This window comes from Acinonyx jubatus, chromosome B4 (genome assembly GCF_027475565.1).
Source record: "Acinonyx jubatus isolate Ajub_Pintada_27869175 chromosome B4, VMU_Ajub_asm_v1.0, whole genome shotgun sequence".
Taxonomy (NCBI): domain Eukaryota; kingdom Metazoa; phylum Chordata; class Mammalia; order Carnivora; family Felidae; genus Acinonyx; species Acinonyx jubatus.
In genome coordinates this window covers 14,976,450-14,992,824 of record NC_069387.1, presented here as the reverse complement: position 1 = coordinate 14,992,824, position 16,375 = coordinate 14,976,450, and the positions used below count along the sequence as shown (strand labels likewise).

General features: G+C 41.7%; 1 long non-coding RNA gene across 1 annotated transcript; it reads left to right on the top strand.

Annotated features, from left to right (window-relative positions):
• On the top strand, positions 1-16,054 carry LOC106979868 (uncharacterized). Its single transcript, XR_003425419.2, has 5 exons — positions 1-226; positions 4,823-4,886; positions 7,176-7,265; positions 12,867-12,969; positions 14,197-16,054. It is a non-coding gene; the product is annotated as an uncharacterized LOC106979868 (long non-coding RNA).
• The last annotated feature ends 321 nt before the right edge of the window (positions 16,055-16,375 follow it).

Below are 16,375 nucleotides of genomic sequence, written 5' to 3'. Positions count from 1 at the left end.
TATACTGCATTTCCCAGCCCCCTTTGCGGTTAGGGGAGGTCTTGCCACTGGGTGCCAGCCAATGGGATGTAGTGGAAGTGGCAACCAGAAGCAGCCCCTGGAAAAACCCCCCACCTACCCGGCATCCTCCATTCTTTCTCCAGTGAAAAGTGTACTAAGCCATGGAGATGTGGGGATCATTTGTTACAGAAGATAGTCGACCCTGATTAATATAGTGTTTGTCCCGGTAAGAGAATTGGGCGGTTCTGTATGCAAATTAAAAAACCACTATCCCTTAGCCAGCTAGTATTAATGACTAATATTAGATGGCTTCCATTATGGTTTCCCAAATCCTTGAGAGAATTATTTAAGTGTTAGAGGCATCTGTTAGCACACAATAATGTGATTATTGATCTCTAATAAATACGGTGTTGAGAGCTAAGTTGAAGAGAATGAAATTAAATCCAAAAAACCCAGCAGGAAGCTATTCATTAACTGTAAGTCCAGGCATGCGTGTCTGTGAAGAATACCAAATAGTAGTTGTCTCAGTCTTGAAAAACAAAACAATGTGGACTTGAAGCAAATGTTAAAGGGATGGCTTGAATTTATGATTCAAATAATTCGACTTTTTTTTCCTTTACATAAGATGAAGAATTTCTTTGTTTTCATTTCAGGATCTTTTTTGATTGTGCGATTTTTTTTTTTTTTTTTGCTATGGAATTAGTTTAAATTGCTATTCAGAAGCTTTGTTGAAATCATGGTTTGATATATTTTGTACTATGGGAAGACAACCTTTGCAACTTTAGTCCTTGAATTCTTCTGTGTGAGTTGTTGGCCAGATTGTGTCACTTAGTAAATATTGACAGAAGTGACAATATACTGGGATGTCTGAAAACACAGTAGGGCATATAACTACCCTAAAATAACTGAAGAGAAGAGTTTGCTTCAATCTTCCAGGTAGAATATGGGGGGAAATCGGGGACAAATCGCCTGTCAGAGTGCTGGAAGCAGCTATGCTCTCAGTGAACAGTGTGGTGGGGAGGCACCAGTGACAAGTACCTTCAGACGTAGCTCCAGAGTCTGAAAGGCCTGACTTCAGTTCCTGGCTCCTTGTCTTTCTTACTGTGCGACTTCTTAATTTCCCTTAGTTGTGGTGCCCTCTATAAAACGAAAATCCTAATACCTCTCTCTGGCAGCTTGCTGGCTGTCCTGAAGATCCGTTCTGACTTTCTTTCACCCTAATAATTCAGCAGCGTTCGTGGCCACCCTGTTTTTGTTTTTGTTTAACTTTATTTCTTTATTTTGAGAGAGACAGAGACAGTGCAAGTGGGGGAGAGGGAGAGAGAGAGAATCCCAAGCAGGCTTCACGCTGCTGGTGCGTGAACCATGAGATCGTGACCTGAGCCGAAACCCCGAAGTCACCCAGTGCCCCCATGGCCACCCTGTTAGAGGTACGCTTTGCAGCCTCTCTTGTGGCTGGCCATGGCCAGGTGACTTTGCGGGTTTGATATGTGCCTTATCTGGCTGGGAGATGATGGGAGCTGTAGGGGCAATCTTGGGACCAGAGATGGAATCTGCGTGTTGAGGATGGCAGAGATCCTGTACCTCCGTAGGTTTGTATGAAGTCCTCATAAGCATTAGGGCTATGAGAGTGTCTTATCTGGAGTCTCAAGAACAATATTGGGGGACTTTGCTAGGCAGGTGGCGTAAGGAGGGTTTAAGTACAGAGAAGTCAGACACAGCAAATAGAACAAAGGAAACAGTGTGAAAGTGTAGTTGGGCCTCAGGGTACAGCCCTCTGGGGAATCACCCATGTGAGAAGCCCAGGGTCCAACAGGTCAGAAGGGATATGACACACAGGCTGCACGTAAGAAAATCAAGCATCAGAGTCACCAGTGAGGAGCCTAGGAGCAAGGGTTTAGGAGTAGTGGTCTGGCAGTATTTCACTGGCAATAATGTTAATTGTAACAAAAATAACACTAACAATAACAAAAATAGCAAAAACAACGTCAACATTTATGGCAGTCCGCGTGCCAGTCTCTCTGTTCTCATAGCCCTTTGTAAACACTTTTAAGATTTTATGTTTACGTAATCCCCATTTTATAGATGTGGAAACTGAGGCTAACACATGTGAATTCTTTTTGCTCAAGGTCTCATAGCTGATAAAGGGCTGACCTGAGATGTCAGTCTAGGACTAGCTGACCCCAAAACCCAAATGCTAAGAACTAACGACCCAGTAATCCAAGTTAAGTGCTTAGCCCAGGACATAGCAAAGGGATCAAGAAATGTTAGCTGTTGTTACCTAGACAAGGGAATGAGTATGTGGCACACATCAGCAAAAGCAACATGAGATCGGAGCTGAAGACTCTCTGAGGCCAGGCTCCCCATACATATTCTGTGTGTTGGTGTGTGTGTGTGTGTGTGTGTGTGTGTGTGTGTGTGGTGAAGTCAGGGAGCAAAATAATTCCTAATTCCATGCTTCTTTTTCTTTAATTGTCTTAAGAAGGAACCAGATGCTTTGAGAATAGGGAAGCTATAAAGGCAACCTAACACGTTCCTGGATTGTCACAGGATCAGATTTTTAGAGCCAGAAGAAGATCTTAAAAACAATCTAGTATCCAACTCTCTTCTCTCGGAAAGAGGCAAAGGACATTCACTGGGATTTTAAAAAGTCACCGACCGCAGAGAAATAAGCAAACTCGAAAGGGCTTTTAACTCAAACAATCTAAAGTCCCAGAGAAAGGTTTTAACTTCAGAGAAACAGAGTGAGTGAGTCAGAAAGCACTCTACAATCATGGCATATGTGTGAGATTAAGGTTAGAATGTGTTAATAGTAACAGATGTAATAGGAAAACATCTATATTTGATCTTGGCATTCTTTTTCTTAAATTCCCTTAAAATAGAGCATTTCATTATTCTGATGTTTACATAGTAATAGGATGTGAGGATGATGTGGTCGTTTTAATACAGAACTATCTTTTTTAACCTAAGGTGCATAAATGTGTGGAAGCTTTAAGAGTCCTGTTAGAATATCAGGCACATGGCATTTTTAATTGATAGAGAAGAATATATTCAATAAACCTTATGGAAGTTATAAAGCCTTGTAATAAATATCTATGAACCCACCATTCAACATTACCAATACCATAGACGCCCAGTGCATACTCCTCTCTGGTCTCAATTACCCTCTGCTTTCACCCCTACTCCCCCCGCCCCAGGGGCAGCCACTCTTCTATACCTAGGCATCCAATATTTCAATATTTCAGGTACCTTCACCACACCGTAGCCTGGATGCAGGATTCCAAAGAGTAGGGAAAGTATTACTGTTATAAATCAGGGTTGCAAACTGACAGCAAATGCCGTATTTCTTAACACAGGTTTGCCAAATTTAGCTTGTCTTGAAAATTAACTAATGACACTCCTTCTCTGAGACATAGCAGATAAGGTAGAAGTGACTTATAAAAGTTCTTTCACAATAGAATTAAGCACACAGGATGCTAGTTAAATTCCACAACACATGAGTAAACTTGACTTTGCCTCAGCCTTGTAATGAAGGATTATAATTCCCCAAGGAATAATGTCCACACTAGGTATATATTGAGAAGTCTATTTTAACATTAATACCCAAAATCCTATAATGTTCAGAACATGCAGATTCTGTATTTGTGAGAAAGACGGTTCTGTACTCGGCAGATTTGGGGTGAAGAGGCTCACTCCTCTTCTTAAATCAAAGATCCGAAGCTTTTCCTGGTGACACACTGTGACACTTCTCACAAAGACCCCCTTTTTATCGGTGTGGTGCGGGGTGAGGTCATTATGTGGGGAGGATGCTAAGTTGATGGCGGCCGTTCTGGCCTCACTGGCTTCCCTGCTAGAAGTAGGACGGGCAGATCCGGAGAGCCCAAGCTTGGACAGGCACCCAGAAGGACTCAGTTTCAAGGCAGGTCATAGGTCATGCTGGACCTTGGTCAACTTCATGGTGTCCCAGGATGGGATGGGTTCCATCTCTCTTCTGCTCAGCCTCTCCCTACTAGACCCAGTCATTAAACAGAAAGAAACTTGATAACTAACTAAGAGCCCTGGGGCCAATGAAAAAAAGGGGGTTCAGTCTGTTAAGCATCCAACTTCACCTCAGGTCATGATCTCATAGTTCGTGGGTTCGAGCTCTGCATCGGGCTCTGTGCTGACAGCTCGGAGCCTGGAGCCTGCTTCAGATTCTGTGTCTCCTTCTCTCTCTGCCCCTCCCCAGCTTGAGCTCTGTCTCTCTGTGTCTCTCAAAAAATAAATAAATGTAAAAAAAAATTATGTAAAAAAGCAGCTGTGTGCTATTGAGAATGTGCCGTACAATTCCTCCATTTGATCAGCAGAATGGATAGAAGTCCCTTTGCCTCATCCGGGATTTGTTTCTTGCCTGCGAATTGCATGAAAACCTATTCTGGGTCTTCATTGCTCACACCTGACTTTGCAGATGTACCCGCCCTGAGTCATTCCTGTGGCTCAGATTCATGATTCTAAACCAGCCTTACATGAAGGTGACTTTGTAATAGGTCGGGGATAGACAGAAAAGTAAAGAGGAAAAAGGTGGAAAATACAGGTTTTGAAATTAATCAGGGATTTATTTAAAAGGACAAGCTACTGTTACGTCACTGATTATGGCAATAGAAAACAACATCATATTTTTTAACATGGGGCAAGTTCAGTATTTTAAAATAAATCCTGTAGGAATAAAATATCACTTAGACTCCTCAGAGGTGGGATTATTACTTTCCTTCTGGCATGGGTGAAAGTCATGGAAATGTTTATTTCCCTAAATTTTTTTTGCTTGCCTTCTTTCCTCTTTCAGATAACAGGACAGTCTGACTTATCAGCATAGAAAAATATTTCTGTCAGCATTCGGAGAACATGGGGTAAGTGTAAAAGGAGAGTGGTTATGTCAGGCTACACTTTTAACCTAAGCCTAGACACCAAGAGCTGTGCTACATTTAAAAAAAGAAAAAGCTTGCTAGGCTGTCACTCTAATTAACAGTTGATAAAGTACAAACATCTTAGCACATCACATAATAGGCAGATTGTGCCCTTTGACGGGCAGCAGAAACCTCATAAGAAAATACTACATTGAGGGGGCGTGTGAGTGGCTCAGTCGGTTAAGTGTCTCACTCTTGATTTTGACTCAGGTCACCGTCTTACAGTTCGTGGGATCAAGCCCCTCGTCGCGTTCTGTGCTGACAGCTTGGACTCTCTCTCTCCCTCTCTCCCTGCCCCTCCCCCTCACACACACACACACACACACACACACACACACACTCTCTCTCTCTCTCTCTCTCTCTCTCAAAATAAATAAAATCACTTAAAGAATATTTCATTGAATGTGAGGATTAAGGTGGAAAACATGACTTTAAGTGGGAAGGAGGAGATAAAACCCTCTTGCAATGGCAAGACACCTTTTTCGTTCAGCTGGAAAATGATACCGTTCAAAGTAACAGTCCACCCATGTATCATGTCTTCCTTGAATTATGGTCCTGACATGATATGCTCATCTCCCAAAATAGAGCGCCTGTCACCACCTTCGAACTATATTCAGCTCTAATGAGAGGCAACGCACAAAAGTTGCTCTTAGGTTCAGTCGAATCCCCAATCATTTGAAATGTTTGAGCGCTTTAATTTTAAAATAAGAATGGTGTTTATGTATGAATTCCAAAGCCTTGACTGAAACTTCACTTTTCAGTAGAAATCAGTATCTCCTGTAGTAGAAAGTAATATCCCTAGGAGCTGAATCTAAAACTCTCAGCATAAGAATACATACAAAATACAGAATTAAAAATTGGGGTTTTTTTTCCTATTCCAGATACACACTTTTAACCAATGCCCTTGTTTTTTGTTTTTTTTTCTGTATCTCTTTTTAAAAAAATTTAATTCCAGTCTAGTTAGGATACAGTGTTGTATTTGTCTCAGGTGTACAATATGGTGATTCAACACTTCCATACACCATCAGGTTGCTGATCGCAGGTGTACTCCTTAGGTACTTAGGTACCTCACCTACTTCACCCATCCCACCACCCACCTCCCCTCTAGTAACCATCAGTGTGTTCTGTCTAGTTAAGAGTCTGTTTCCTGATTTGTCTCTTTTTCTCCCCGCTTTGTTCCTTTATTTTGTTTCTTAAATTCTACATATGAGTGAAACCGTACAAACAGTGTGTGATTTTGAGCGATGATTTTTCAAAACGTGAAATGGGGGGATGCCCGGGAGGTTCCGTCAGTTGAGGGTCAGACTCTTGATTTCTGCTCAGGTCGTGCGTGACGTCATGATTCCTGAGATCCAACCCTGCTCGGAGCCTGCTTGGGATTCTCTCTCTCTCTCCCTCTCCTTCTGTCCCTTCCCCTCTCATGCACTCTCTCTCTCTCTCTCCCAAAATAAATAAATAAATAAACTTAACAAGAGAGTGACATGAACCCATTTTCCATAAAAGAAAGGAGGCGTTCAAATGCTTCTGGCATTCACAGTGTTGGAGGGTCATGGTATATTATTGCATGTTGGGCATTAACTTTGTGTTGCTGGCGGCCTCCGCCATTTTGCACAGTGCCACTGTGCTCCTTATGTTTGAGTGCAGAAAGAATTCCATTTGGAAGACTTTGAAACAGGGGTGGCTATCATGGCTGGCTGCCACTGGAAATTGAAATCGTGACTTTTTCTCTTGGTAAAGGTAGGTGAACCAAAGGATTTCCACGAACAAAATGTCGCCGTAATGTCTCTCTCCATTTTCCCTGTTCGCTTCCATTCTGGTCTGTTTGGAGATCCTCCCACGTTGTCTGGACTCCACATCGTGCACCCTGGCCTCACTGGGAGAGGGGTAGTAGTAACTCTTAGTGTGCTGCACCTAAGTCCACCTGCCAGACACTAGCCCTCACCCCTGCCAGCCCCCTCTAGGTAACACTCATTCTCTTTCCTTCAGGCCCAAACGTAAATCCCTTGTTGCTGCAAGTTTCTGTTCTCTGGAGCTCCTGAGTTGAATGGGGTTGGGGGCGGGGAGGTAGGGAGCCATGCTCAAGTATTCATGAATGATAATGAGTTCATGAGTTGTCCATCTTGCTAGGACATTTGCATACTCTTATGGGTCATCTGGGAAAGATGCATTTTCTAGTCTTAGAAAAACCTGAAAGTTTAATAAGGTACATTGTTTTTTTTTTTTTTTAAAAAGGGTGTCCTATGGCCAATCACATTTGGAAAAACTACCCATTTATGCCCGTTATTGGAGATTCATAAGACTTTGTAGTTTTTCCAAGCCCAGGTAAGTTCTACAGTAAAGACAGCTGTTCGTTTCAACCTGGGATTTCCCCACATTTATGAACGTTCGTGAAAATATCTGTCTGTGTGCATTTTTTTTCTTAGTATAACGACTATTAATGCTCCCTGGAGAACACACTTAGAGATATACTTCATTATTCCAAAGTTGTGATTTGTCTGCTGGTGTGAATTTCAGATACCGCGGTGGCACCTTGAGTAAGCATTTTGGAATTAGATTTTCTTTCAATTTCTCTCTCTTTTTAAAAAGTTTTTATTGATTATTTTGAGAGAGAGAGAGAGAGAGAAAATGAACAGGGTTGGGGCAGAGAGGGGGACAGAGGATCCGAAGTGGGCTCTGTGTTGATAGCGGGGCTCAAACTCACAAACGGTCGGATCATGACCTGAGCCGGATGCTTAACAGACTGGATCACCCAGTCAGTTCAGTCTTTCACTTCTTCTAACATCACGCTATCCGCACAGCTGTCTCCTCTGCCTCTGAGTATTTGGCTTTCTTATCCAGTTTACTGTGTGATCAGTTCTGGTATTAAGTTTATGTAGACAAATCATTCACCTGTTATTGACATCATCACTGTACTTAAAGTTCTCTTCAGCAGCCCATTCAGGAAGAGGAGTGTGTATTTAGACAAAGAAAGCGTCTATTTTCTGCCTACAGACAAAGGCCTTACCTTGTTTCCTCTTGCCAAGTTTCACCCATTTCTCTTCACGTGGAAAAGGGGGTCTGTGATGTCCAGGGTTGTTGCCTTGAGCATGTAAACGCCCCCAGATCGAATCCTGCAGGACCAGCGATGGTGGCTGTACTGTAGAAAGATGAGGCAGACCACATTTTCCTGGCTGAGAGTCCCCACTGTTGGAAAGCTGGGTGGGGGGTGCCATGGTTGCTTCTGATGGGATCAAGTCGCCATTTCAAAGCTGAGCTGGCCGAACCTACGGGCCTCCAAAACCACTTGCTTTGATTGGGGGCAGTTTCTCTGCATTGTTTGGGGACAGAACAGAAGGGCCCCATGCAGGACATCACATCTTTCTCAGTGCTTCTGACCTAGCAGTGGCAGTGCCACTTTTCACTTAGGATCTTTTTGACCAGTCCATCAGCGACCCAGTCTGGACTGTGCACCTCCTCTTGACCTTGGGGGTTAGTGTCACCTGGTGAATCCGAGCCTTCTTGGAGAGGTCATCAGGAATTTTATTCCTCTGTAAATTAGGCTGGAAAGAGGTTGGAAAGAGGAACATGAATAGAAGCATAAATGTGGGGCGCCTGCGTGGCTCAGTCAGTCAAGTGTCTGACTCTTGATTTCGGCTCAGGTCATGATCTCACAGTTGTACGTTCGAGCCCCACATGGGGCTCTGAGCTGAGTGTGGAGCTTGCTAGGGATTCTCTCTCCTTCTCTGTCTGGCCCTGCCCCACTCACATGCTCTCTCACTCTCTCTCTCTCAAAATAAATAACCATTAAAAAAAATAAAAGCGTAAATGCTATCAGTTGAAACTAGGATGTATAACTTCTTGTCTAAAAGTAAGTAGTGTGGGGGCGCCTGGGTGGCTCAGTCGGTTGAGCGTCCAACTTCGCTCAGGTCACGATCTCACGGTCCGTGAGTTCGAGCCCCGCATCAGGCTCTGTGCTGACAGCTCAGAGCCTGGAGCCTGCTTTAGATTCTGTGTCTCCCTCTCTCTCTGGCCCTCCCCCCGTTCATGCTCTATCTCTCTCTGTCTCAAAAATAAATAAATGTTAAAAAAATAAATAAATAAAAGTAAGTAGTGTGTCCTGCTTTATAAAGAAAATAATGCTCTAACAATTTACTGAAAAAAGGTAGTTTTGTCCATCAAACCATCATTTGAGAATATACAGGGGAAGGTATTATTTTCCAAAACCAAACCAAAGCTAAAACAAATTAAAAATGCAGGAATTGGAGAACAAAAAACACACATTAGAATCTTTATGTTTGTCCTAAAACAATGAAAAAGGTAGATCTGTGTACATTTTTTTTTTTTAGCTTTAACATGATTTTTAAAAAATATTGCATAGGGGCACCTGGGTGGCTCAGTCAGTTAAGCATCTGACTCTTGGTTTCGGCTCAGGTCATGACCTCACATTTTGTGACTTCGAACCCCACGTCCGGGTCTGTGCTGACTGCACTGAACCTGCTTGGGATTTCTCTCTCCTTCTCTCTCTCTGCCCCTCCCTGGCTAGTTCTCTCTCTCTCAATAAATAAATAAATAAATAAATAAACATAAAAAAATTGTTAAAAAGTATTGCTCAGAGATTTCAAACATTACTCATAAAAGCAGATTAGAGACAATGCTTAATTTCTAAAAGTGTAGCTTAAAAATTTTTTAATTTTAAATATAAATTTAAAAATGTATAGTATTTAACTAACTGAAAGCTCTGATGAACTCCACTGAGTCTCAATTTGCTCCTCTGTAAAAGAGAATATAGACTGGGCATAGAGTAAGTTTCATGGGTTGTAATAATGTGAAAGCATTTTATAACAGAAAAAAATAAGCAGATAAAGTTACTATTATTATAATTCAATTTGTTTTTAAGGGAAAGTTCTAAGAAAGCAAGCTATTCTACTTAGAAAAACATGACAAAACAAAACACATCCCCATATCAGTACATCATCAATCCATCCAATGCCTTCTACATATAGTCTAGGTGCTTTTCCAACTGCTGTTTTTTCACTGGGTCTCAAGGTAAGTGAGATGTCACTTGAGCCCTTTAAAGGGTGAATCTTAGGGATGCCTGGGTGGCTCAGTTGGTTAAGCATTAACTCTTGATTTCAGCTCAGGTCATGATCTCACTGTTGTAAGTCCCAGGCCCAAATCGGGCTCCATATTGACAGTGAGGACCCTAGCTGGGATTCTCTCTCCCTCTCTTTCTGCCCACCCGCCCCTCCCGCCTCTCTCTCTCTCTCAAAATAAAGAAAGAAACTTAAAAAAAAATTAAAAAGTGAAAGGGGAATCTTCGTTTTCTACTACATTTTGGGTCCTTTGGACATTAGTCCCATTGGTTTTCCAAGCCAGACATTTTGGGCGCTCATGTCTCCAATGTAGATCCCAGGGGTGGGGGTGCCTGATGAGATCCTTTGCTGTTGTGGGTTGCCACTCTGGGGCCGGGGAGTTGATGAGACCATGTCTCTCTGCCTCTCCTACCCATCTGGACATGGTCTTTTTATCCTTTGTTGTGGAGAAGCAATTCATCTAGTTTTCAGATCCTTTTCAGAGCTGTAGCTATAGATTTGGTGAGTCCGTAGAAGGCCGTGAGTTCGGGATCTTCCTACACTGCTGACTTGCAGGAGTTTCCCCCCACCCCCCACTCCCACCCTGGAGCATTCTTTATAAGAACCAAGACACGGAAATAGCCTAAGTGTCCACCACCAACAGATAAATGGATAAAGAAAATGTGGTATGTATAAAATGAAATGTTACTCAGCTGCACAAAAGAAGGAAATCTTGCCATTTGCAATGACATGGATGGAATTTGAGGTCATTACGCTCAGTGAAACAAGATAGACAAATACCACATGATCTCCCTTATATGTGGAACCAAAAAAATAAAATGAGCTCGTAAGTATAGATTGGTGGTTGCTAGAGGCAGTGGTGTTCGGGGGTGGGCAACATGGGTGAAGGTGGTCAAAAAAGCCAGATTTCCACTTCTAAAATAAATAAGTTGTGGGGATGTCATGTACAGCATGATACTATATTGCATAACTTGAAAGTTGCTAAGAGAGTAGATCTCAAAATTTCTTATCACAGGAAAATATTTCCTAACCGTGTGTGGCTATGAGTGTTCACTAGAATTATTGTGGTGATTATTTCATACTGTATACAAATATCGAATGGTTACATAGTATGCACGAAACTAATGTGATGTTTATGTTAATTATACCTCAATTCAAGAAAAGAAAATAATACATTTTACACTCTTGCTCTTCTCCATCCTCCCTGCATAAATTTGCTGAAATCGAGCTTCTAATTGCTCCTATTATTTCCACTTTTCCTCCTCTGTATTTTTTTTTTTTAATTCTGTTCATGGGAACCAAGAGTATTCTTGGTAAACTCCTCCAATACAGCGCACAAGCTCACTTTCTTTGTATATTTTCTCAAGGTTACTAGATGACTGTGTTGATCATCTGGGTGCTTGTTAAAGCAAAGATTCCTGGACCCTTCTGTAGTCCTTCTGTATCAGTGTTTCTGAGTGTGGCCTCAGAATTTAAATTTCTAGAAGATTCTTGCACATAGTAAAGTTTGAGAGCTACAAAGTTTTTTTTTAACTTACTTTTCTCAATAGTTCTTTTGCTAAAATGGGAAAAGAAAATTTTGCAATCCACCAAGAGCTTGTTTTCTAGATGACAGAAAACAGAACAAGTACTTAAGAGTATCCACATACATTATAAAATCAAGTCCTTGTATTTTTTTTCTAAAAATCAAGACCTGTGGTCACTTTGAAGTGAGTCTGGACACAGTCTCTTTTTTAGTATCTTGATGAATTATTCCTGAAGAAAAGAGAAGGTACAAGAGAAGGGCAAGAGGGTGAACCCTTCTTTCTTTTGAGGAGGTGAGAGCTAGGTGCCCAAAGACCTGACGGTTCTGTAACCTTAGATGGATCCCTTTGTTTACCAGGAGTGGGGTCGGGGGGTAGTTACAGGTACCTTGTGTAAGGTTGAGCAAAAGAATCTCTAGTTTCCTTTGAGCACTAACAAACAATGTATCATTCTGGGGCACCTGGGTGGCTCAGTTGGTTAAGTGTCTGACTCGATTTCCACTCAGGTTATGGTCTCACAGTTGGTGAGATCAAGCCCTGCCTTGGGCTCTGTGCTGAGAGCATGGAGCCAACTTGGTATTCTCTCTCCTTCTCTCTGCCCCTCCCTGCCCCTCAAAATAAATGAAAAACATTAGAAAAAAAATTTTAAACCCAGTATATCATTCTTCTTCTCTAGGGGAAGTATAAGGCTGAACCAAACACTAAAATGGAAATGAAGATAGAAGTTCTCTTAAACAACAAATACTGAAGATGTATGCTTATATCCAACTTTCCTCCTTACATTTTCTTTAAAAATAAATGATGTAAAATTACCATACAGCAGTGAAAAAGAATAAAATACACATCACGTTGGATACATCTCAGGAAATAATACTGAGTGAAAAAAAAATCAAGTTTCAGAAGAATTCAGCAACTCCATTTATATCAACTCAACACATTCAAGACTAAACTACACATTGTTTGAAGATATCAACATATATGCCAGACTACAAAGCAAAACAAGGGGATGATAAACCAAAATTCAGAGTAGTGGTTTTCTCCAGGGAGAAGCCCCACAACATTAGGGAGCGGCACATAGGCGCCCTCAAAGGGGTGGGCATGGTGGGGGACACTCTATTCCTTATCCTGGGTGGTGGTTTCATGGTCCTCAATTTTAGTGTAATTCATCATGCCTTATACACATGTTACAATTATTCCTTTGTATCCAATCAGTTTTTCATGAAAACAATTAAAAACCAGTCAGGAACATATAATATTTTGATACATGGCAAATTTTGCTCCTCTATTGTGTGTGTTTCCATGCTGTTTCTTTCTTTCTTTCTTTACAGACTTTCATGTTTAAGTAAATAGGCATTTCATGAGAATCATGAAACAGAACCCTGTACCTTGGGAGTTCTTAATGTGAAAACAAAACAGCATCAACAACACAAGGTAAGAGAACATCAACAAATATGTAACAGGTACCTTTGCTAAAGTAAACTAGAACTGTATAAACAGGGATTGTGTAAGGCATGCATTTCTGCAAACAGAGAAATTTGGTGCCAGATTTCCAAGTCATCATCTTGTAGCACTATTATTAGCTCCTTCCATTTGAATAGCAAAAGTTCTTTTATTCACAAATATTAAAAATTATGCCTTATTCTTCCCCATCCCCTTGGTCACAAATGCAATGATTCACTTTTTAAATATCATTATCCAGGCACTGCTTTGCAGAAACTATTCTCCAAAAGAACACCAGGTTATGTGGATGTTGAGGCTGGATTTCTTGGCCACACTGTTGAGCCCAGGAGTCTCCCACTGGTAGATCAGTGATTTTGCAGCTTTGGAAAATGTTAAATTAGTCATCAGGCACCTTTACTGCAGTTGGCCAGGCTTCCCAGCTCATAGGAGATAAAATGTCTAGTGAGGTAGGGAAAACAAAACAGCGAGGTCCAAGATTTTAGAACTTGTGAACTTTCTCCCAAGGCTAAACACCACCAACAATGACCACCCTGTTCCCCAACAGACAAACACACTCTACCTCATTCCCTCCTTCACTAAATCCCAGCCATGATTCAGATTCTGGAGATCACACAGCTGTGTGTGGGGTGGGGGGGTAGACAGAAGGAGAGGGCAAGGGCAAAGGAGAGAGATCGGCTTCCTTAAGCATGTCTACCTTCTCCATTCCCCGAATTATACATGAAATAAATCATTTTGTATGTCATGTAAGTGCACAGTGCAAGAATTTTGCTTCCCTGAAATTCGGCATCTAGCAGAGGTCACAATTAAAGTTGTAGTTACAAAATAGAATTTACTCAGTTCGTTTTGAGAGACGTGCAATAAATTTTGGGATTTGTTCTCTCTGCGAATGCGATGGAAATGCATTTAAAAGGCAAAAATCAAAGTAGCTCATAGGCGTTTATCCTAGAAAATGCAAAAGAAAGCCACATCCTTTCTTGTATCTTGTTGCTATGGAAAGCTTCACAGTCTGGATATGCACCCTAAACTGTCTTCAAAAATGGAATAGACAATGCAATAAAAGTGAAACTCATTGTTGGCCGAAGCATTTAAAACAGAGGTGGCATCTGGTGATAAAATTCAAAAGTTTGCTCTTCTATTAAGATGGAAAATAAGTTTTTTCCATTCATAATTTTCATAAAGGCAAGGTCTCTTTTGTAGTTGTTCGAAAATAGAGTGACAAAACTGGATACAACAGGGCTAACATACATGATGCCTAAAAATGGATGTGGAGACATTCAGAGCAACTGAAGACGCATGGCTGAAAAGATGTGCACGGAATACCGACTCGAGGAATCTCATCATTCGGTGGCTTGTTACCAGATGCACATTTGTTTACACTGAAATGAAAGCAGAGAAACAGTTAAGTGCGTAAAGAAGGAAGACAATATCTTGTAGGAGCCCAGCCTTATATACAAGTCCAATTAGAGGACCCCATCATTAACATGATCAAAAGCAGCTGATATTTCTAACACAAGTTAAGATCTGAAAATCTGGGTGGAATTGCTTATGCTTCTATTCAGACTCCCAAAGAAAGACCCTATTAAGCCCAACTAAATTGCACCAAGTGGCTTAAAGAGGTGCCTGTCCGTTTTAATTTTCCTGACACTCCTCTCTGAGGCTTGGTCTAATAGTGATTGTATAGCACTATTAGGGATGCCTCTGCTGGGAAAACACAGTTGTCAGCGACCTGCTTTATTATTTTGATGGTATGCAATAATTTCTCTCAGGGCTGTTGCTCCAGAAAAGGACATATTGGCCTGCTCTCTCAGCTCCTAATTAAGCAACAGTGAAATTTTATACTAATACCGGACTTAAAGGGAAGATTGGAAAAGCATTTATCTTCCAAACTGACCTAATTATCATTAGTGTACTATTCTAAACATAAAGAAATCAATCCATTTTAGAAATGGATTTAATAATGCAATGCACTTTGTATTATGTTTCTGAAATCTCATTCTTGTTGGGTATTTAATACTTGCTTTCCCTTTTAAAATATACACTGGAGTGACTTTACGTGGGACTGTGACATTTTCAGGCACTTTTTTTTTTTGCATGAATTGCAAAAGTAGGTGCTATACAAATGTCATATTTCATCAGTAGCATGTTTTGCTTTTGAGGTGAGGAACCACTTGGAGAAACACTGAGTGGGTATAAATTAATCTCAAGGAAATCGGGAGTTCTTTTACAAACGGGACCATTTCAAAATTAGCAAGACAACCAATGTGAGAGAAGTAGCTGGGGAGTGAGATACAATGAAACAAACGCACAAACAAAATGGTTTGATCACCGATCTGCCCTTTGAGGTATTTGTGTCAAATGTAGGCACAGGTCAGTGTTCTCTCTCAACACCAGCTATTTTTATTCCCATCTTTGCCGAAATTTGGTGTTTTCCTGGCCCTGACCACTAACCTGTTGCAAATGCCCAGGGTAATCTGATTCCGCCTGTGTTCCTCCCTATCTCTCCTGACCACCCCGTCATTCCCAGTACTGCTGATTTTGATTCTTATCCTAGTTGATCAACTACCATTTCAGTTCCCACTGACCTCCTGTCGTTACCCTCAAATCGTTTCTTCGGTGCCTAAGCAATGTGTTTCTAACTTTCCAAGCTACTGTGAAACAAGAACCTTCAGACGCTGACAGGGGCTCTCCATACAAGAGTTAATCAGCACCTTTGCTGTAGAGTGGACCTCACAGCTGCCAAGTGGCAGAGGCAGGATTTGAACCCAGGGCCAGCAAACTGCAAGGAGTCCTCTTTCTTCCTTTTGAGGCCACAGTCTCTAGGGAAAGACCTCAAATCGGTTTGGTGGAGTTATCAGCCCAGTCCCTAAGAAAGCGATGTGGTCTGCATAGGGACCATCTACGGGAAATAAAGGATGAGTCGCTAAGGATAGAATGAATTAACACATTTAGAGGTGAGGCCTGAGATACGTGAGAAGTTGGTGATGATGTCACAAGAGTCTTGTTTTTTCTTTTAATTTTTCATGTTTATTTGTTTTCGAGAGAGTGCGCATGGGGCAGGGCAGAGAGAGAGAGAGAGACACACACACACAGAACCCAAAGCAGGCTCCAGGCTCCACCCAAGGTGTCAGCACAGAGTCCGACGAGAGGCTCTAACTCGTCCAACTGTGAGATCACGACCTGAGCCAAAGTCAGACGCTTAACTGACTGAGCCACCCAGTTGCCCCGGTGTCAGATGAGCCTTATCCAGTATCTGAGTGGACAGTAGACTCTGGACCAATGAAAAGCCGAGCAGGGCTTAGGGCAGTGCTTCTCTACTGGGGGTGATTTTCATTCTGCCCTCCCCCACCTGGGACCATTTGACAATGTCTTAGAGACG